The sequence below is a fragment of the Humulus lupulus genome, chromosome 2 (assembly GCF_963169125.1).
Source record: "Humulus lupulus chromosome 2, drHumLupu1.1, whole genome shotgun sequence".
Taxonomy (NCBI): Eukaryota; Viridiplantae; Streptophyta; class Magnoliopsida; order Rosales; family Cannabaceae; genus Humulus; species Humulus lupulus.
In genome coordinates, this window is record NC_084794.1 from 219789299 (window position 1) to 219812175 (window position 22877).

Consider the following 22877-nt stretch of genomic DNA (forward strand, 5'->3'; position numbering starts at 1 on the left):
GATAAATTGGTATCTAAATTAATAAATAAGTTTAAATCAAAGTTTAAATTATAAATAATTAATTTGATAAATGATTTAATTAATTAAATCAATAGAAAATAATACAGACCTTGTTTTTAAGTCCAATGGGATTATAATCAAATGGGAAATTTCACAGGCCTAAAGCCCATGATAATTTCAACCTAGGGCTTCAAATGGGATATTATTTTATTGATTTTTTAATTAAATTAAATGGCCTAATTGAGTCTATAAAAGGAGTGCTTAGAGAGAAGTCAAAACATAAGTTTAATCACTGGTTTTCTGATAGTTTTAGATTCTCTCTAAACACAAGTCCTTTTCTAAGCCTCTTTGATTATTTTCTCTTCTTCTTCTCTGTATCTATCTCATGTGTTGAGAATTGCCCATACTATTCTAGGTGATTCTAAGGATACATTGGAAGGCTGTGAAGAAAATAGAAGATCAGTTCAGTTTCTTGATAATATTCTGCGACAGAGAGGATACAAGAGTTAGAGAAACTGAAGGAAGGACTCTTTAATTTCCCTGCGTATACTATGAGTATTCTATTCATTGTTTCTCTTTGAATTAAATTTTAGAAATAGGTTTTAGGCTATCTCGTATTAATTTGTTTAATATTAGATATACATGAAAATAAATAAAGATCATGTATAAGTTTTCCTAATACGACTCCCAACCGGCTGTTGTATTGCTTGGTTCAGGGCATCAATTTGTACCTGAACCGCGTCTAGGATTGGTGGGGTAACCAGCACCGGGGGAGCATACTCATTGTGTCTCTCACAATGGTCGTTGAGCACGTCCCTCAAATCTTCATCCCTGCGCCTCTGCTCGCTAACTTCTAGCCGATAAAAGACGTTGTTTTGTCTGGGTTGCCCCCCAACGTTATGGCTTGCTGGCCTATCTTCTCTAGGTGAGGGGTTCTTGCCTCCACCTCTTTCCTCATTCCTCCGACCGGTATTCCCTCTGCCAAAATCGACTTCATTATAGTCGTGGCCATCTCTAAACTGTGGCCGACTACGGCATGACCAACTGTTCATGTTATTTCCTCCTCGGGGGGGGGCCCAGACCGCCAAGCCTGACTCGTTGTTCCTTCTGTTGGCAGAAGGACGCTGCCCCCTGCTCGGTGGATTTGGCTCTTCGTCCCCTGGGCGTCTAGCATTGCGAGGCAGCTGCCTAGCCCTATTCTGCCTCTGGCGCTGGGGATTGCCTCAACCATCTTGATATGGAGGCTGCTGCTCAGGATCCCGAATTGGGACATCATCCTGAGCCACAGGTGGTGCTCCAGCCTTTGGGGGCTTGCTGGCTAGAGCGGAGGACTTGGATTGGGAGCCTGTTGTGGTGGCGCACTCAGTGGCTGATCCAGTTGAGAGGCCGGCACAGCCTGTCCACGAGCCAACTGAATGGCTGCCTCAAGAGCAGCCATGGCATCCCTCTGCCGATGGTCCATGTCTGCCTGCCGCTCATTAAGCTCCTACCATTGATGCTCAATCTCTTTTTGCTGCAGCGCCATTGTCTCTACTGTGTTCACTTGATTGGCCCTCAAATTGGCCAACTCATCCTGCAACACCCCCAATGTTGCCCTCAGTGTTTCCGTATCCAACTTCTCCTCTTCAAACTCTAAATGTGGTTCATTCTCCGCCACATTTGGAGGAGGAGGTTGAGATGATGCAGCGCCAGCGGCCTGTCTAGCTCTCTTAGATGTCTTTGCCATTTGACTTTCTTACAGCTTCTTGATCAAGCTCTCAATGAAAGCACCAAAATGTTGACCCTTGATTTGGCCAAGGACACGGAGTCAGAAATACAACAAGAAATGAGATGATAGTCAAGAATGGAATCAAATGGTAAAGGGATGACACAGACGATTTATAGTGGTTCGGCCCCAATGAATGGTAATGACCTACGTCCACTTAGTACTATTATTGATATTAAATCCCAATGTTTTGATCAAAGACCTAGGGTTCTTGAGTTTCACAAGCCTTAGGAGAATTACAACTGTTTGGAGGATAATCGCACTATACGCTCTTTCTCTCAATATTCAGAAAAAGGTTCAAAAGTCAAAAGTCTCTTCCTTAAGCCCTCTCATGCATATTTATAGGCTCAAGGGGGGTTACATGGGCCAATGGGCCTTAATTACCCCTAATCTCAGCATATCAAGGCAATAAAGAGGAAATAATAATTGTAATTATTACAAGATTACATATCTTTTAAGGAAATAAATCGAAGTGTGCGACCATTCTGGTCGTATCTAATTGTGAGGTTTAATGAAGCAGCAGGGAGTTGGTCGGTAGATGAACAACACATTTTCATAATGACGCTGCCACGTGTCAACCATGTGTGAGAAATTCTTGCCACGTCATTAGCCGCCATTCTTGGGTAAACACGAAAATATCACACACCATGAATGCAGCATGACATGTCTCCATAATTTACAACTGATGTGTTACTTTGTTCAGATAACATTCACAATGTGGTGGCTGAGGGTGTTATCATTGATGGGGTGGGTCCACTGACTATTCATGGTGTTCAGTTGACAGACGAATACGTGAGGGTGCGAGTCACCAAAATGTTACAAGAGGAAGCTGAAATCCTATGTTATGATGGGGAGATACGCTATGTTCAAGATACCTATGATGTATTCATTCCTTGGCCAAAAGTATTAATTATGATTGATCATGTATAAAAGAATTCTTTAATATGTAATTCTATGTCCAGCCCACATCTGTCATCAGTTGGATCTCACATCAATCCAAGAAACACTCTGATAGAAGGCCAACCATTTGGCGATCACATCATGAATCGTATCCATGTTAGCCTTTAGTTTATGGTGAGAGAATTTTGTAGAGTTAAGGGAATAAACAAAGTAGTCTCGGTTTCAGTGGACCCATCATTCATGAATCGTGATTCAATCTTTATAACTTTAGAGGATGTAGAACAAGATGCTACTTTGCATATGATTGGAGGCTTTGCAATGATATTTGGATTAATGTATCCCTTCAAATAATGTAGAGTCCCATAATATTTACTTAGCTAGCTAGATAGTAGTAGTAGTTAGTATTAGTTTGTAGTATGTTAGTTACAGTGGATTTTAGTTCAAGTCGGGACTTAGTTGGAAACTCATAACAACAATTATGGATTTTATAAGTTTAACCTATAGTTTAGAAATATTAATTATAACATAAGGTTTGATTAATATTGTTGGTCCTAGAAATATATTTATTATAACCTAAGGTTTAGATAGAACCATTAAGAGCATGACACTTTTCATAATCGTGTTTATTAAGGATTTAAGTATTTTGATGAATAGTTTAATTAAAAAGAAAGATCTAGAAGCTCTAGAACCTTCCAGAAACTGCTAGGATCGTATTATGACTCAGTTAAAGCTGTTTACTCAATTCAAAATATGCTGAAAAAGTGCAATTACGTGTTTGATATATCAATGTATGTCGATATATCGCAACTATAGGGGCCAATATATTGCTTACGGGAGATACGGAAAACACGTCGACTTTGCACGAACGTACGAACGAGGCTCAGGATTAGGGTGGAGCTGATATTTTGCCCAGGGTAGGTGATATATCGCCCCTGGTGATGTATTTTTGAATGTTGATGATTTTTTAATTTAAAAATACCCTTAACCACTTGGACCTGCCTTTCAACGATTTTGACCGAGTTCTGGGCATCTATTGAACGAAAATTCAAATCTTTTTCATTTTATAATCATTTATTTATTCAAATTAAAAGGGGATAGCTTCACTCCTTGAACTCTATAAATAGGACCTAGTACTCAGCCATTTTCTTCATTCTTCAAGCAGTCTTCAGAGCCTCCAAGTTGCTAGTGTTATTATAGAGAGAAACACTTGGGTTTTGGGATAAAAGCTTTATTATTCTAAGCTTTTCAAAATACTTGGGTAGTAAGATAAAGTGTGATTTCGATATTGAGGTTTTAGATCAATCCATAAGATCATTCAAGGTATTCTTATTCTTAAGTTCAATTCTTTATGGTTCTATAGTTTTCTTTTTATTCAAATCCTAACTCTTATGATTCTTGATTAGGTATTTAAGTTCTTGAAACTTAAGGTTCTTCTTGGATGGTTTAGTGTTCTTTTTATCTCTTTTTCTTTAGATTCTCATCATTTTTACGGTTGTTTATAGGAGTGTTCTAATCCCGTTCTGGTTCCCAACTATCCCGGCTTTTGGTAAGGAAAATAGGCTAGATATATGTGTTTATATGTTATGATATGTTTTATTCTATGATATGATATATGTTATGTTATATGTTTCATAGTCCTTGGGCATATGACTTGTTTAGATAACAAGCTCCAAGAATATGTTTTATAGTCCTTGGGCATATGACTTGTTTAGCTAGCAAGCCCCAAGAATTTATGGGCATATGACTTGCTTAGCTAGCAAGCCCCACAAATTTATGGGCATATGACTTGCTTAGCTAACAAGCCCAAAGAGGTATGATGGCCATTCTAGTCCTATATGACATATTTTTTTTTTATAGTCATATATTTTCTAGTATATGTTTATGATATAGTTTTATGCTTATGATTTATGTGTTAGTAGATTTTCCTTGCTGGGCATTAGGCTCACTCCTTTATTTTTAGTGTGATGCAGAAAAATGATTATGGAAGGCGGAAGGATTCTTGGCAGCTTGGTTTGTGTGTTGAGGATGAATGAAATGAATGGACTGCATGTCGATCGAGGATGACATCATTTAGTCTTTTGAATTATATTTCTTTTGTAATTCCGCAAATAGTATTTAAACAATTGAATTAAAGTTTTGTTTTATGTTTTATAAACAATGGGATCCCATACCATATAACATTTTATTTTATACTTTTATGTTATTGATACAATATTTATTTTGGGTTTTCAATAAAGTTATGTTATTTCCTATGTTTGTATCAAAATAATAGTAGCTATGTCTAGTATTTTTAATGGTCCAAGGTCTTAGAAATAGTTGGGTCATTACAAATAATTCTTTGGAATGATATGAAATTCATAATGGTTATGAGTATTGCTCTGTGATCTGTTGCATATTTTCATAGTAAATTGAATATTTACAGGTTTGGGTAGTCCTATTTATAGGGGAAACTCTGCCGAAATTTTTCAAACACTTAAGAAAATTTTGCAGATGCATTTGGGAGTCCCTATTTCCAAATCAGCGTGTCTTTTACAAGTTTTTTGACACTAAGCGTCTTAGCACTAATAATGCTAAAGATGTAGAACGATCAACCATTGACTTGGCAAATTGGTTGATGATCATGAATTGAGTTGGTCAACTATACTTTATACCTTGGAATATACGATAAGAAATACTATAAACTTTTCTTATTTGATTATTCATATTAAAAATTTAATTATTTTTTTAATATGCTTATTATTTTAAGGAACATTGGATGTTGGTGATTTCTATGCCAAAACGAAAAATCGTGTTCTTAGATCCACTGAAAGCACATAAACGTCCTGAAGAAATTGATTCAATGATAATGAGGTAAGTTTTAAAATTTTAAAAATATTTCTTTATACACAACAACTATTACATGTTACTACATTTTAATAACTCTTGTAATTTTTCTTTTTATATTGTGCATATTATAAGGCTTCTTCCATTGAATTACTCGGCAATCCTACAAAGATATTCAATGTTGCATGTCCAAAACAACCACAAAATCATAAATGTGGTTTTTATGTGTTGAAGTACATTAGAGATCTTGTACGGGCATCAAATGCAATAGAAATCCTAAAAGAAAAATTAAGTTTATTTTTTATAACTTATTTTGGTATCGATAACCTATAAAATAATCAATGTTGTTATTAATTAATTTATATTTATTAATTTTACAATTTGATGGGAAGAAGGAATATTGTGAGATTGCAGACCTCTTGCCAATCCAACACGAATGGTTAGGTCGATTGATGACATAAATTTATTAGTAAGCCTATTTTGTTTATGAGTTCGTTTAGTTCTAAGTTTAGTTTTATGTAAATGTATTAATGTTAAGGCCAGCTATCTTACTTAAATACTTGTTTTTATGCTTATGTATGACATTTCTAATTAATGAAAGTTAGCATATTTTCATTCAAAAAAATCCATAACTAATTCCAATTGTAAAAATATATAACTATAAATTCATATAATTAGACCATTTAAAAAAATAAAATATATATAAATTAAGAATTGGGTTATTTTAAAATAATCAAAAATAATTATTCCAAAAAAAAATAGGGGCGGGGGGGAGGGGGGGGGTAAAAAGTTGGGATTCTACTTCAGTTTTTACATAATAACCAAAGTAGAAAGTGCCCAGCAAGGAAGTGTACACAACTTTCTACTTGGGTTATTATGTAAAAACTAAAGTAGAATCCCTACTTTCTACTTCGGTTTTACATAATAACTGAAGTTGAAAGCCTATATTTCACTTCGGTTTTTATCTACTTTTTACCTCACCTCAAACTACTGCGGTTGCGAATTAAAGCGAAAACCGAAGTAAATCAAATATAAAAACAGAAGTAAAAACCTTTTTTTCTTATAGTGCCATGAAAACCGAGTATATATCGGCTTGTGAAGCAACTAAGGAAGTAGTTTGGTTAGGAAGTTCTACACTGATATAGAAGTAGTTCTAGATATGGATAAGCAACTAATCATGTACTGTGACAACAGTGGAGCAGTAACTAATTCCAAGGAACCTAGAAGTCACAAGAGAGGAAAGCATATAGAAAAGAAATATAACCTGGTTAGAGATACTCTGCACAGAGGTGATGTGACTGTTATGAAGATAGCGTCGGAACAGAACCTGGCAGGCCCATTTACCAAGACACTTCATTCAAAGTAGTTTATGGGTCATGTATGCAACATGAGATTAAGGGAGATGCCTCACTTGCTTTGAGGGCAAGTGAGAGATTGTTAGGATTAATTCCATAAAAGTAGGTAAAAATATTTTATTGATTTAAATAAAAGTACAATTTTGCTATATTTTGTAGAGTCCAAGAACTTTACTTAGCTAATTGTTAGTAGTATTATAGTATGTTTAGTGTTATCTTTGTTACTTTGGATTTTTGGTTCAGACCGGGAATTATTTGGACACTCATAGTAGTACTTATAGATTTTCCAAGTTTAACCTATAGTTTAAGAATATTAAGTATAACCTAAGGTTTGATTATATGACTGATATTAAGGATAGTATTTGTTATATTATAAGGTTTAGATATCAACCAATAGGATTTTAAGCACATGTTATGAATGGTAATTGAGGATTAAGTATTTTTGAGGATTAAATTAAATAAGGGTAAAGTTTGAATGTTATAGGGTCAGTCAGCAGCTTTGAGTACGTTAAAGGCTTAGTCAAGGCTGTTTACTCCATTCAAACTTAGCTAAAAATGTGTAAATTCGTGTTTAAATATTCAGCGTGTGCCGATATATCGCAGCTATAGGGGGCGATATATCGCAGCACGTAGATACGGAAAACACGAATCGATGCACAGTCGCCTCGGGAACAGTGGTCCAGGCGATATATCGCCTATAGGGGGCGATATATCGCCTCCTCCAGCATATGTTCAAATGTTTTTGAATTCATTTCCTTTCAGCCATTCAAACTCCTTCAACAGTCCAGCATCTTTTGAACGAGTCTTCAGCCTCTGCTGAACGATTATTCAAATGATTTTCACCTAAAAAGCCATTAATTTTATTCAAGTAAAATCAAGATATTTTCATTCCCAAACTCTATAAATAGGACCTAGTACCCAGCCATTATTCACCATTTGCTCTAAGTTCAGAAGCTGCTAGTGTTAAGTGAGTGTGAGAGTGTAAACACTTGGTTTGGGGAAAAACTATAAGCTTAAACATCATAAGCTTATCAAACACTTTGGGAAGTGAGTTCTATAGTATTTCGGTGGAGGTTAGATTGATCTTGCAATCTTTGAGGTAAACCCAAAACTCTAGTTCCTTTCTGTATTTTATGTTATTTCCTTTCTCAAAACCTTCTACTCAGTCCCCTAACCTTATTCTTATTTTGGTTAGGGAATCCAAGCTCTTAAGCATATAAGTCGGTAAGCATGTTTTTTTATGGTTTAGTCTTTCCATCTCTTTCATTTCATCTCCTTTCTTTAGACTCACTCTTTCTTATGGTTTTAGGAGTGTTCCAAAAGTCCCAACTCAGTCCATAATCCCGATAACTTTGGTAAGGAAAATAGGCTAGAATCAATATGTTATGTGCTTATGTTATCTATATGTTTTATGTTATTAAAAGTGTTATGATATGTATATATGTGTTTGTAGGCTTGGGCATATGACCCATATGACTAACAAGACCCCAAATGGGTTATGGGCATATGACCTACTTAGCTAGTAGGACCCCACTAATTCCATGGGCATATGCTTGTTTAGTCTATGGGACCCCAAGTAATAATGGCCATTATAATAAGTGTATGTTATATGTGTTATGTTAAGTCTTTATGTTTCTTATGAAATTATGTGTATGACTATGTGTTAGATTTTCCTTGCTAGGCATTAGGCTCATTCCTTTTTGTTTTATGTGCAGGAAAATAAGCTTTAGTGGCGGTAAGATTCGTGACGCTTGGAGGATGTGTATCGATGGTGAATGGAGTCAAGGGGCCGAGCGTTATTCGATTTGAGGATGTAGTTTCGGTTTTATGTCTTTTTATATGTATTTTCCGCACTAATTATGTAATGTCTTATTATTTTAAATTATGTTTTTGTTTTAAAGACAATGGGATCCCATATCCGTTTTGGTATTTACTTTGTAAATAACTCTTATTTTGCAAGTTATTCAATAAATTATGGTATTTTCGTAAAAATGTAAGTTTTATGTATAGTTTCGTTAATGGTCCAAATAGTCTAGAGTAGTGGGTCATTACATATTTGAATGTTATAATTATTGTTTTAATTAATTATATAATCATATCAAGAAAATTTATTATTCATTCATGAGAATATGACCTTGTATTAGTACGAGAGAATCAAGATCATGTATAATGAATATAATAGTCGATGACATATTATAGTAGGGAATCTTCAATTAATGGTTACTGGTGCGGTTTACTAAGCATACAGGGTGCAAGTGATCTAGATTCGGATTACTGATGTGGATAGACATATTAGTAAAGGTGTTGTATATAATATAGATTATATATGACAGGACCAATGAGAATTAATTATCTTTATCAACTTGTCGTTTGAGATAAAGATTTAATTCTTATCATAATAGATGATCATTTGTAGATTAGTCTAAATCTTGAGTTTTCATGAACTCCTTTTTTTGTTTATTGTATGTTTTTATTCAACTGTTAAGGTTTCTTAGTATAATGAGGCTAACAACTTTTGTTTTGGAGATTCAATATCATGAATGGCTGGGAACATGATTTACAATAATGGAATTCATACTTTCCTAACGGACCGAATATTGGTTCCCATAAGGGTTAATTCTAGAACTGAATACTTATTGAGCTCAAATCTATAATTTGATTATAGATTAATTATCCGCTAGTGAATTAATGGTACTTAAGGATCAAGAGGTAATTAGAAGGTTAAAAATGTAATTTTGACCAGCTCTAATTAACAAACCAATAGATGGAGGACATAACTATATTTATTGATTATATCAATGGACTACAAGAGAAAACTTTGTAAATACTTAGAGAGCAATTCCATATTTATAGTGGAGTAATCATGGAATTAATAAATAAGAATATTCGATTAAATAGTTTAATTAATAATCTGGTTTATTGGAGCTTCGTATTACAGGTCCATGGTCCTCAAATCACATCTATTCTACATTATCAAGGGTAAGGATGTCAAAAGAAAGATTTGTAGAGAGAAGGACTTAACTGCAAATGAATTAATTCTCCAAGGCAAGGAAAAAATTATATGATAATGATGGGTAATTGATTAATTATGAATATATTAATTATTTAACTATATAGTTTTTATTTTAAAAAAAACTATAGGTTAAAGTAAATATTAATCATGTTTGGATTAATATAAATAGATATTAATAATTATCTTATTTATAATAAGATATTTATTTATTTAAAACTGATATTTTATGATAAAGTTAATTTTGAATTAACTGATATTTATTTTGGGATAAATATATTGTCTTAAATATTAATTAACCAAACAAATGAGAAAATTAGGGATAAACCTAATGGTGTGGTCAACACACTCACTGTACAGTGAGTGTGGCGCCACACACAAGAATTTCCTATCCCCGGGAATTGAATTTTGAATTTCAAATAATTTTTATTTAATTATTCATTTTTAAATATGATTTAAATTAAATAATTAAATAGTTTATAACTGATCATTTTTTTTAAATAAAATAAGGATTAATTAAATTAGTTCAATATCTATATAAACCTAAAAAGAAGCGATACTTTTTAAGAAGTGGTTTTCATAGACTATTAGACTCTCTCTCTCTGAAGAAAAAAAGGCGATAGTTTTTCTAAATCTAAAAAACTATTCAATACATCTTCTCTCAATCAAATCTCTTTAGATGTCATGTGTTGAGTAGATCTAGAGAGTCCCAAATCAACATTTTGAATCCTACGTGCCCACACACGTCCTTGTGTGTTTGAGGATTGGTCTGGAAGATCAAGGTGTGAGCTTTCATAATCTGAGTTGAAAGATCGTTGATTTATACAAAAAGATTTGTGGATACTTGATAGGCTTCATGAGGTAATCTTTAATATATTTGTTTGGGATTTAATATATATATATGTATGATGGTCGCTGGTATTAATAAATTTTTAAAAACTCATTTCGTTGCATATTTGTGATTTACACTTTTAATACCAACACCAAACTCCTTCACCATGTTATTTTCAATGTGAAAACAATAATAACGATGGTGACTATCACGTACATGACTCACAACCTCAATTAAACCATGCACTATGTGAAACAACAAGCCATGTATAAGTATCCAAATTCTATCTATTGGGTGCAAATCAAAGCCACTACAATAAACAATCAGAAAAGTATACTTTTTTTAATTATTAAAATCAACAAGCATCAACGTATTAACTCTCAAGTAAAAAATAATAAAGAATTACCTTATGTCTATCACTCATTATGCACCAACGCTTACCGTTCGGATATCACTCTTCAATTTGTTCCATTAAGTGCTTCATAAACCCCTTCCAAGTTTCATTGTTTTCAGCCTCAACCATGGGACACATAATGGGATAAATGGAGGTTTGCATAAAGTCCAACAACATCCAATAAAATACCCTTGTACGAGGCTTTTAAGATGACAACCATCAAGACCAAAGAAAGGTTTGAAACTAGCCAAAAATTCAGATTTCACACCTTCGTAGCAAACAAATATTTTCTTATACCGAGACTTCATAATTGAAGGAAAGATTCCACAAGTTCACCCTCTTCATTGTAAGTTTCCATAGCTACCAACTTTGATTGTATGATGGCAGCAATTCCAGGATTTGTATGCAAGATCATGGCTGCATAATTTCTAAGCTTCACATAAGATTTAGAATGGCTACCATGAACTTCTCCTCTTGCATATCTTCTAACTCTCCATAACCTTATATTATTAACCTCTATTCAATTGTTCTTTCATACTCTTCAATTTTATTTGTGGATGTCTTTGGAATGTCTTCACCAATTTCCTACCAATCCAAGTACTGCTACCTATTCTATTCCTACATACACATTGACATGTATGGTATTCAATGAAAGTCTTGATGACAATGTTATTCAGATCACGGGTGATTGAGGCATGTATCCTACATGGGCAACCAATTGTTCTACAGCCATATGTGAGCCTACTTTTTTATGCTTTATTTTTTTCAGTGCAAAACCCTCTTGAATTACATAATATTTTAGAATTGCATCAAAGTGTTGGTAGTCATTGAATTTCAAGAATAGTCACAACACTATTTTTCCATCGTGATAAATTTGATCAGAATCAACAAGTGGAATGTTCTTGTTAGGTACCAATCTCTCTCTTATTAGCCTTTTTAGGTTCACATTGCCACCTTCATCGCTATTGTAATAGTCTCTGTCAACATCCTCATCACTGCTTGTCAATGATGCCATTTCAGAGTCTGTATTGACATCTTTTTCACTATAGTTTTTTCCTTGTTTCCATTCTACGTCATTGTCATCAGTGGGTGATGATAGTGCCTCATATTGTACACTTATAGACACAAAAGGTGACTGTCAGAATCCTGTGATCCATAAGGGGAAAGACCATGTAAAGTTGTGCAATCCCACACTGCCTGGGAAAGGTCAAGTGTGATGATTCTAAGACTGTGTAGGAATGGGACTACACAGTTGAAGAGGGCTTAAATGGATTGATGGGTACTACATATGCCAACAAGATGCATCTTCTTTTCGATAGCCCATCACTTGAGAACTCCAAAGTTAAGCGTGCTTGACCTCGAGTAATATCAAGATGGGTGACCTCCTGGGAAGTTTTCCCAGGAAGCCTGCGAGTGAGGATAAAGCACGCTGGAAAGACTCGTGTTAGTTTGTAGAGTCAGTCGTCATTCCAGGAAGCAGCCATAGTGACATAGAGCGTTACACAAAACCAATGCCCTTTCTTGTCTGATACCCATGCCTCTTACTAGGACCATCTTTGTCCTTGCAACTAGAATCTAACCCTCAAATGTTTGGGGTTGAAGTTGCATTGCCAAAATAATGTTGGTTCATAAGCTATATAAAAAATATTGTAAAATCAGAAGCTACCATGTAAACTACCTAAAATAAACAAACTAGTCATTTTATTTAAAGAAAAACATAACCATATACAACAACTAAATTTAGTTACCTGTAAGGTTAATGAACATTGGAGTAGAATTTTCAATTTCATCTAGGAACTCATTTTTAGTTTCATCACATAATCCATTTTCATTATGTGCTTCATGAGGGGTTATAGATGCATCATGGGTTGCGACTGCACTAAAGGGCATTTCAGAAACAAGGGCGAAGAATACATTAGGGATGTAATATCCATTTTCTGGAATGGTAGTTTTGTAATTTTGTCACTGATGGTATTTTTTCATTTTACATATTTATGGGTTTAGATATGTATGGATTCCAATAATAGTAAAGATTCTCGATTTCTTATGTTTGAGAATCTAGAACGATATTTAAATCTCGACATGTGCATAATGCCTAATAAATAATTAATTATGTGGGTTAATTTAATTATTTATTTATGTTGTGAATTTTATTATTATTATTATTATGAGCATAATAATATTAATAACATGATATGAATTTATTTTATTTTATTATATTGTTTATTGTATTATTATTTAAATGGATTAAATAATGGCAATTGCATGTAATTATGAAATGACCATAATGTCCCTATGTTTGAATTTATTTGAGGGGCATTTGAAGGACATTAGAATATGATTTAAAATTCAATTAACTGATTAAATTTGAAATTTAAATTAGTTATAATAAGATCACCATTTCTTTTATTTAATTTTAAAAGAAATTTATTAACAAAGGTTTAGAATCCGTCAACAACAACCAAGTGGTTAAGGCTTCCTTTCTTATTGTTTAAGCACTATTTAGAGGGCCTCTGAGCAGTTCAAAATCGTGGGAAGAGAGGGAGAGTCACACTAGTGGTAGAAAGAGACGTTCTTGAATTTTCAAGAGAGAGAAAAAGAAAGATTTCGGGTTTAAGAGCTCTAGGGAATTTCTGGATGGTTTTGAATGTTTGGAATGTCTTTCCTATGATCTAAGAAGGGTATTAGACATAACCAAATGGACTATAATGTTAGTTTTCGAAAATCACCATTTTTCATCATTAAAGTGGGTGTTCTTGAATGATTTCGGATCTAAGAGAACATGAGAGGTTCCAGGTTTGTTTGAAGTGTTTAGAAAGCTTAGAGGGGCCATAAGAAGCTTTTTAGACGTGAAGAAATGGATCAAAAAGCTCTAAAACAAAATGTTGTATTTTGACCACAATTTTTCGCAGTACACCAGCGATGGGGAAGACAACCACGATTCAGCCATCATGGGTTGGTTTTCTTGAGCTTCAAGAGTTGTTTGAGGTGCAGGGATCTTTGGGAACAAATTCCAACTGGTTTGGAGTGTCAAAAACAAGCAGAAAGAGGAGTTAGCATCTTGTCGGTGACGGAGAAGAAGAAGATTCTAGTGAGGCTCCGGCGAGCCCAATCTGGGTATTTCTAGAGGTTTTTTCTTTTGTTTTTCAAACCTAAAAATTAGTACATTAATTATAGAGCATTTTCCAACTGGTTTGGTATTTTTCTTTGAATTGCTATGATTTATTGAAGATAATATAGAGATTAATTATTAAAAAAATTATTGTTCAGAAAAATATAAGTTTATGTTTAAATAATCTCTATATGATTTTAAAAGGCTCTGTATTTTTAGATTTAAGCTTTGATCCTGCTTGACAATTTTATTGAATTATTTGTTTTTAAATATGTAATTTAAGAAGATAAATGTGGAGAATTATATAAAATATTCTAAACATTCTGAGAATTTTTATATATGTTTAAAATGAGATTCTAAGGCTTTATGTATTTTAATTTTGAATTTGTATTATTTATGTAATTTCCATGATTTATTTGGCTTATTCTATATTTTAATTATGAAAAATAGTAATGTTACCGTTCTGAACCCTAGGTAATTTGTTGTGTGTTACTGTAGGGTGTACAAACCGGTCTGTACAGTTAGATTTTATTTTTAATTCTTTATGTATTTTTCTTGATCTAATTGGTTTTTCTATTAAATTAATTAAGAAAAATAGTTATTTTGCCTAGAAAAATTCTAAAATAATTTTTATAAGTTTATTGTGGGTTTTTGAACAATTTTGTATTATTTGTTTGAATTTTGGGCTGATTGTATATTTATTTTGAATTATTTGGGTTTTATTTGGAAAATTGAGGAAAAATTATTTATAATGTTAAATTTTTTTTTTTGGTCTTATATGAGCCTTTGGTGATTATTTTTGGGTTTTGAAAATTTGTTTGTTAAATTTTGTTGTCATATGATAATTTTTAGAAAATTATTGAGTCTTTATGTAATTATGATACTAAGGGTATTTTGGTAATGTTTCACGTAAAAAAATATTTATATGAATTCATGTTTTGCGTTAGAAACATCCTTGTTTGTACATGTGACATTATGGTGCGAACCTTTGTGAAAAATGATTTTAATTTACGTGTCATGCACGTTAAAATTGCATAGTTAAAGTATTTAGATAATTAGGGTTTTGAAATAAAACCCTTACGCCTATTTTGTGTTTACTTTATTCTGAATTGTCGCTGTGTAATTGGACATCTAGGAGCTAGCAGTCTTCTATAAAGACCTGACTAATTTAAAGACCCCGGACCTTTAAAACTACTAAGACAATAACGACTATCTTTGGATACATACATAAAATAATAAAACTTTATTATAGAAAAATCCAAAAAAAAAAATACGAGATTCCATTGTTTGTACATAAAATTAAACATTTATTTTAAATGTTCAAATACTAAATGCGGAAATCATAAATACATAATTAAAAGACTAAAATGTCAACGCCATCCTTGATCGATCCTATCGGTCTATTTCTTTAGTCCTCACCCAATACACACGCCAAAGCCACCTCAGATTTGTCCCACCTTCCATGGTTATTTACCTGGACAATCTAAATAAAAATGAATGAGCCTAATGCCCAGTAAGGAAAAACTACTAAAACATAAACATAAAACATAAAAATGGATTACAATATTAATGGTCATTAACTCATTACCGTAGTATGGCATAGAAACTACTATAGTCCTCTTGCTACTATTTAGAGGTAGGTTTAGACACAACTACAGTCTACAATAATGATAAAAATTTCAGGATTCGATATCTAAGCAACCATATTGCCCAAGCGACGAAAAGAACAACATACATACACAAAGCACATAGCACATATATCTAACTTATTTTCCTAACAAAAAACCGGGGTATTGGAGACAAGTGTAGGATTGGAAACTCCTAAAAACAAACAGTAAAATAATAAGTTTCCTAAAGAAAAGAATATTAAAAGAAGATCTAAACCATCAAGATAAGAACTTACAGAAAACCTTTAGTTTCAAATAAATCAAGCACCTAACCAAAAGTCATTATAACAAGTTAGGATTTGAAGTAAAAGAAAAGAATAAGATGAATAGTAATGAACTAAGCCTGAGGATTAAGAGTACCTTAGATAGCTTAGAGCTTTGATCTATACCTCAATACCGAAATCACACTCTAGCTTACTTCCCAAGTGTTTAGAAAAGCTTAGATTTGAAAGCTTTTAACCCAAAAACCCTAGTGTTTCTCTCTAGAATAAAATTGGCAGCTTTGAGGCTCTTTGAAAGATGATGCAAATGGCTGAGTAAATGGTCCTATTTATTAAGTTCAAGGAGTGAAACTAACTTCCATTAAAATGAATAAAAATGGAATTTTCTGCTCAACAGATGCCCAGAACTCAGTCAAAATCGTTCAAGAGCAAGTCCAAGTTATTGAGGGGTGTTTCTAACTTCACATTCCACAGAGTTTCAAAATTGCCTGATGGAGCTGATAATCGCCCCCTATAGGCAATATATCGCCTACCCCATATTCTCGAGGCTCTGTGGTTTCGTTCGTGCAAAGTCGACGTGCTTTCTGTATCAACATAGGCAATATATTGGCCCATATAACTGCGATATATCAGCTTACGCTGATAAATTAAACCACATTTTTGCACATTTTAAGCACACTTGAAGTTGTTTAAACCACTTTGACTGAGTAATACGAGATCCTAATAGCTGAGGGGAGGTTCTAGACTTCCTAGGTTTATCCTTGATTATTTTATTCATCTAAAATCCTTAAATCCTTAATATACATGTGACAAGTGTCACATTCTTAATTATTTTATCTAAACCTTAGATTATAATAAATAATATTTCTAGGATGAGCTTCAATAATTAAACCTTATGATAAAATTTATATTTCTAAACTATAGGCTAAACTTATAAAATCCATAACTATCTCTATGAGTTTCCAAATAATTCCCGGCTTAAACCAATAACCACGAAAACTAAAATACTACAGCATAAGCTACGACTATCTAACTAAGTAAATTCTAAGGTGTACATTGTCGAGGTGACACAACAAGTGGTTTGGGACAAGTTGGCGGACAACGCACTACTTAAGGTAAGAAGAATTGACATTTGCGCCCAAGGTGTACGTTATGCGTACAACCTTGTTTTCTCATTTGTTTAATTATGTAGTTATATTTGTAACCTGAATTATTGCATTAGATTGGCTAACATGAGGATAGTTCTAGGGATTTTAGTTAGTATATGTAATGTCCCAAATTACCTAATAAGGCTTAGGGCCTTGATTAGGGGGGCAGGATGGAAAATTACGGAAAATTATGTGATTTAATTATGAAATATGTGTTTATGTGATATATATGTGTATCAGTATATGATTATGTGAGTTATATTATAATATGACTAGATATGCATGTGTTAGGTGTATTAAATATGCATGTGAGACTGTTTCTTATTAGAAGGGCAATTTTCGTAATTTGGCCCTTTATGGGTATATTTGGAATATCTGTGCATATATGTGATACATGTATGAGACCACATTATTATGTGGATATATTTGGGCTACTCGGCACGAGGAAATCCAAGGGAGCAAGTTAGCGGGAAAGTCACAACGGGACCGAATACCCGACTCGGGGTTAGTCAAGGGATATTTTCAGTATTTAGTGCAGAACTGGGATATCGGGTAATGGGGATAAATATTCGATGATATATTCGAAGTTAGTGAGAATAGGAGGGAATTTCGGGGATTTTGACAATTTTACCCTCAGGGACGTTTTTGGTACCCCGAGCCTCAGGATTTACTTAGAGTAACTTGAACTCTAAGTAACCTCACAAAGCACAAGAAACACTCAGCAAAACAATCTCCCTCTCGTCTCTCTCTCTCTCTCTCTCTCTCTCTCTCTCTCTCATGTTCCTTGAGGAATTTCTATGAATTATTAGGAGGAAAGGCTGAAACAAGGAGAATCGAAGCAAGTTTAGGCTCGTGATTGCTTGGGGAAAAGCTTAGCATTATTTTGGGCAGCAGAGTTAACAATTTCTAGCCTTGATTATCTATGTTTTCTCTGGTTTTAACTAAGTTCTGGAGTTTTGAAAACTCAATCGGAATTTGGAGAATTGATTAGGTTTTGACCAAGTTTAAGCTTGGGTTTTGTGGGTATTGAGGTGCTGAGTTGATTGGGAACTTTGTTTTTTTGATTTGGCTATGTTTGGATAGGTTTTTGGTGAGATTTTTCTTGAAGAAACTAAGGGGAAAACTATGTTTCCATGGAGAGTCGCGGCCCTATTCTTGGGGCGTTGCGGCTCTCATGAACGCTGTGAGAAAAAGGTCCTGAAATTCCTTTTGAGTCGCGGCACTTGTAGGGGCGCTCCGTGGCCCGTGTGGTCCAAAGGAGAGCCCTTGGGCTCTCTGACTTAGGGCTGGCCATGGCTCTTTTTCCTTGGATCACGACACTTGAAGGGCTTTTGAGCCCCGGGAAGGTTTTGAGTGTAGAAATTCAAACCTAAGGGCTCGAGATCAATTCTATTGCCAGGATTAGTAGAATTCGACGTCCCAAAGGCTAGGAATCGGTTTGGAAGATTTTATTCACTCGTTTCTTACGAGATTCTCTATTATGGTTGCGACAAGGTTATCGCTAGGGGCTCGGAACTAGCATCATGCTAGAGGGTCGTTCTTAATATACATTGCACCCGGACCTGAGGTAAGAAAATTGCACCCAATACATAATATATATATATATGATTAGGGCTTGGGCCGGTTGCTAAATGTAACTATGAATAGGGACCGGGCCCCTTGCTAAATGTTTGTCCTCGTTGATTAAGCATGCTTGAATGCTATGTGTCTGGATAATTGTTTAATGATTGTTTGCATTGTTTGTGTAATTAGGGATCGACCCCGTTAAGGAACATGGTTATTACTGTGTATGTATGTAATTGGCTGAAATATATGATTAATATGTATGCATACTTGTATTGTCTGAAGTATGCTTATCTGTATCTGTATCTATTTGTCTGGTTATCTGAAATCTGGGTAAGGTCTTGACTTATTAGTCAAGTGCAACAATAACGAGTTGCATCTGGTCGAGAGGCTTAGGCCTAATCAGGGACGTACTATTTCGTTGGCTGACCCTATGGTCGTTGGAAAACAAAGCGCTTGGCTAGTACAATGGCTAGTTACTCAGAGCTAGGGCAAAGGGCCCAGGGTGACTCTATGGTCACATAGCTAGGCCATAGGGCCCCGGATTGACTCTATGATTATCTATTTAGGTCAACGGGCCCTAGAATTATCCTATGATCATTTATTTGTAATTGTACGCATGCATGAGTAGGTTATTATTGTTGGGCCTGCTAGATATGCATCTGGAATCTTTTATTTACTGTTCATGCACATGTTTAAGTTTTGTTGCTGAGCCTTGGCTCACGGGTGCTATGTGGTGCAGGTAAAGGCAAAGGGAAGTTGTACCAGCCATGATTTGGATAGCTTCGGTGGTGGTGTATACATGTGGGGATGCTCGAACACCACGGTCGACGATATCTTAGAGGAACTATGGTTGTATCCCTCATTTTTTCACTTAGGTCAGCTAGTTGTAACTTTTAATTTGTATATAACATTTTAAACATCTGTTTATATTATTTTGGGATGACATGTATGTACTAAACTTTTAAATGGAAAGTCAATGTTTCCTTTTGACAAAAAATTTTAACCCTAACCCTTAACCTTAGTTACATGTTTATAACAAAGGGACTTGATTAGCAAGTCTAGCACTATTTAAAGTGCACAATGTAACGATCCTAGATTAGGAGGACGTTACAACTTGGTATCAAAGCTGCCAAGGTTTAAGGATTCCTAAAGACTGGCCAGGATTGTACATTCGCCACTAAAGACAAGCTCAACTCAGGGTTTGGTAACTACTTATATGATTAAGTGCTTAACTATTTAAATAAATGTATGCTTCTTATCTGCATGCCTGATTAGGGAGGATGAGATATTCTGATAGGGCTTGGCCCTTGACTGTTGCATGAATGATAGGGATATGCTTATTAGCATTGTTAGTGCTTGTGAATGCAAAGGAATCGCTTATTAGAGTTTTTATATGGACCAGTAGGTCAGAACACGCTTATTAGCGTTGTTAATTGCATATAGGCCATGAAATGCTTATTAGCACTATAATACTGGAAAAGATTAAAGAACATGCTCATTAGCATTGTTATACAAGTATAAATGCTTGAACATGCTTATTTGCATCGTTAATTGCTTATGTATGCCAGAAATGCTTATTAGCATCGTTATTTGCTGATAAATATCAAGAAGTCCTTATAGCACCATGATTGAATATATTATGTGTCAGCATGCTTATTAGCATTGCATCTATTTGTTTGTTCGATCTTGGATCGTCACGCAGCAAGAGGTATAGTTATTACTTACCTAACAACCAATTTGATAACTATAGAGTGGGATAGTTATCAGCATGCTTCCTCGAAGGTCAGAGAGGTTGGCTGGCTAAGAATTTCAAGCCAGGGAAGAGAATGACCAGGGCTAGGCTCTACTACCAGCTCCAAAGAACTGGGAACAGGTGCTTGCTGATATGCAAGCCAAGTTACAGAGGCAAGAAGATGAAATTTGCCTCTTGAGACAGCAACAGGTTCTAGCAGGGAACCTACAGCTCGCACTACTGGCAGTGATACAGCCAGTGGAACCAGCAGCAGTACAGCCCTAGGCAGTGGGACATAGATGGGAATCCTAGTATGAGAGGTTCAGGAAACAGCACCCTCCAGTTTTTTAGGGCAGCTCAGACCCACTGAAGGCTGAGCAGTGGATGACAATGATAATCACCATCCTGGATTTCATGAGGGTATGTTGTAATGAGAGATTGGCCTATGCCACTTGTATGTTTCGGGAGGATGCCCCAATATCGCGGGAGGTGGTATCCCAGACCAGGGCTGTAAATACTATGGAATGGTAAGAATTCAAAACTCTATTCAATGAGAAATACTACAACGACGTAGTCAAAGCTGCAAAGGCTGAAGAGTTCAGTAAGTTACTTCAGCGCAACATGTTAGTGACCGAGTATGCCTTGAAGTTTTATAGATTGGAAAAGTTTGTCGGGGATCTAGTGCCTGTTGATGGTGAAATCTCGTCAACGAAATTAGATCGGAAAACTCAAAGGTAAATAAGGTGATGTTTAGATAAGAACTTAGAATGGACTTATGGAAGGATAAACACAGATCAACAATGGAGTAAAATCTGTATGTTGCTTAATAGCTTCAGCCTACAATGAATTTTCCAACCCCCTTCCATGTGGAAGTGTGGTTCCTTTTATAGTGGCCTCTAATGGCCCCTGATACATTGTGGTCCAAGGGACCAGATGGTACGCAAGTACACTGTAAGGAGAGTGGTCTCAAGGGTAGTGGTGTTGGAAGAGTGGTGGTTTGCTCTAGTACGTGTTTGGGGTCTGCAAAAGTACTCATGTCTTGGTACCATATTATGCCTCCACTACTTGTTGGGTACGGATCTCATAAGCGTGTTGAGGGAGTCCTGACCATGTACCATTCTTGTACTGCCACTACCTGTTTGGCGTGGACACCATACCATCCGTATTCTAACTCTTCTTGGTCTGTAGGCTCATTCAGTACCTCTTCTTATTTCATGGTCACCACGTGGACACCCCTAAGGACGAGGCTGGTGTGCGAGAGGAGACCACCACGAGAACCACGGCATGACTGTTGCGCGTGGCGTCTTGGGGGCTGCGAGACGCTTCTGTCTTGGTGGTGTCGCGAGGCGAGCGGGGCACACGGGGTGAGCGGGGCGCGCAAGGCGAGCGGGGTGCACGCCTGGGGCGAGCAGGGCACACGAGGCGCCAAGGGCGCGCAAGGCGGTTGCTTGGTGCCTGGGGCACGCGAGACGCTAGCGGGTGTCCAAGGTGAAGTGGTCATTTGGAGCAGGTTTGATTTGAGCACTACTTTGAGGGATCAAAGGGACTTCAAACATGGTTGCTTAGGACCTTCCAGGGACCTTAAACATGAGATGTGGGTTCTTTACCGGTGTTGAATTTTTGAAATCCACACTTGCCCCCCAGTTTATAAAGAGGCCTTTAGGCGTCTTTGTAGACTCTTCTCTTTCTTTTTATTATTATTTTTTTTTTTGTATGTATCATGCTCGAGGTCCTTTGGAGCCCATACAAAAGGGGGTTCGATAGGTCTCTCTTTGGTGCACCTTGGTTGTATCTATAAGGATATGTTGACCCCTTGGGTTCTAGTTATCCTTTTATATACTTTTGCGCGCGCTTATTATTTTTTGCGAGAAACGTCCTTCTCGTCATTAGGCATAGTACTATTTTTGCAAGCGTCTTCTTTGAGACCCTTTTTGCAAGCGTCTTCTCTAAGACCCTTGTTGGAAGCATCTACTTTGAGACCCATTTTGCAAGCGTCTAATTTGAGACTCTTTTTGCAAGCGTTTACTTTTGATACCCTTTTTGCAGGCGTCTAATTTTGAGACCCTTTTTGCAAGCGTCTACTTTTGAGACCCCTTTTCGTAAGCGTCTACTTTTGAGACCCTTTTTGCAGGCATCTACTTTTGAGACCCTTTTTGCAAGCGTCCACTTTTGAGACCCCTTTTTGTAGGCGTCTAATTTTGAGACCTTTTTTGCAAGCGTTACTTTTGAGACCCTTTTAGCAAGCGTCTACTTTTGAGACCCTTTTTGCAAGCGTCTACTTTTGAGACCCTTTTTTCAGGCGTCTACTTTTGAGACCCTTTTTGCAGGCGTCTACTTTTGAGACCCTTTTTG

At 35.5% G+C, this 22877-nt stretch overlaps 1 pseudogene; it reads left to right on the top strand.

The window, feature by feature from the left end:
* Positions 1 to 11864, top strand: part of LOC133815180 (uncharacterized) — a 28616-nt pseudogene extending 16752 nt beyond the window's left edge.
* The last annotated feature ends 11013 nt before the right edge of the window (positions 11865 to 22877 follow it).